Source organism: Triticum dicoccoides, chromosome 5A (assembly GCF_002162155.2).
Source record: "Triticum dicoccoides isolate Atlit2015 ecotype Zavitan chromosome 5A, WEW_v2.0, whole genome shotgun sequence".
Classification (NCBI taxonomy): Eukaryota; Viridiplantae; Streptophyta; class Magnoliopsida; order Poales; family Poaceae; genus Triticum; species Triticum dicoccoides.
The window spans coordinates 703,929,588-703,930,892 of NC_041388.1; positions in this window are offsets into that span (position 1 = coordinate 703,929,588).

Consider the following 1,305-nt stretch of genomic DNA (forward strand, 5'->3'; position numbering starts at 1 on the left):
GAGAGAGAGAGAGAATATTTGGGAAAATCTAAATGAAAGTAAAAAAAGAAAGAGAAAACGTGAAAAAGAGAAAATGCTCGCATCAAGCGGGACATAGGCACGCCCAAAATATAGCGCTAACACCTTGTAGCGGCACTATTATTGTGATAACTGCATCGGCTGCAAAGCTGGCTTATCGTAGCACTACTTGTTCCTTGGCTGCTATAGTGCCGCTATATGGGACGCGATTAAACTGAGCTCGAGTGAGCAATAAGTAAAAAAATGTTTTTTGAAATACTTGTACCAAACATTGACAAATGTTTTGATTGCTTCAAAGTTTCATAATGGAATAACATTCATGCAAGATGATTAACATTTTTCAGATAGATGTTAAACATTTATTGCACTAGACAATGAATATTATATCTGAATACAGGTTCAAATTTTCTGAAATGAACACTAACATTTATTTAGTACTCAATGAACATTTTCAAACACATGTTGAACATTTTTTGTAATACATAATTAATTATATGGCATAAACTATTAATTACATTATGTGGACAGATATTTATATTTAATGATTAAAAAATCCATGATTGTGTTTTAAAAGCCTGAACATTTTAAAAATTTGATGAACACTTTGCTGTATATACGAATATATTTGAGAAAGTACGCTGAGAAAAATATATTTGATAGAAATAATGATGCAAAATGGACGAATCAGCTCCCTCAAGTTTAGGCTCCACTTTTCCCCAAGTGAATACGAAGTTTAGTAAATATGACCACACATTTATGAAGTGAGGTATCGGTAATAAAGAATACAAAAATGACTACATTGCTATTACTTTCATGATGAAACATGCTAAGCATTAACTCTTTTCTTATAAAGTTCTTATGAGGAGGTCAGGATACCATTTACGTGCAAAAGTTCAACAATTAAAAGTTTATTGTTCATTCCAAACCATATTTTCAACCATAACAATTGCATTATTCTCATTCTTCCAGAAGGTCTATGTCAGAGATTTTGGTTAGCAAACTTTGCATGCTCAATTATCTCTTAGTCCTTGATGATTTGATAGAGCTCATAAGATTTGTTTTAGAACAACTCACTTCAACCGGACACAAAGAAAGATTGAAGTTTAGCAAATGCTTAACTTCTTACTTTCACATCTCAAGGACAATGTTAATTTACAATCATGTAGGTTAGAAGGGTACATAACTGTTGCAGGTATACCGATGTCCCTATGGATGGATACCTTGGTTTCTCACCGAGGGAATACTACCTGCTACAAACTAGTTCACTTGGGAGCCCAATACCTTGCC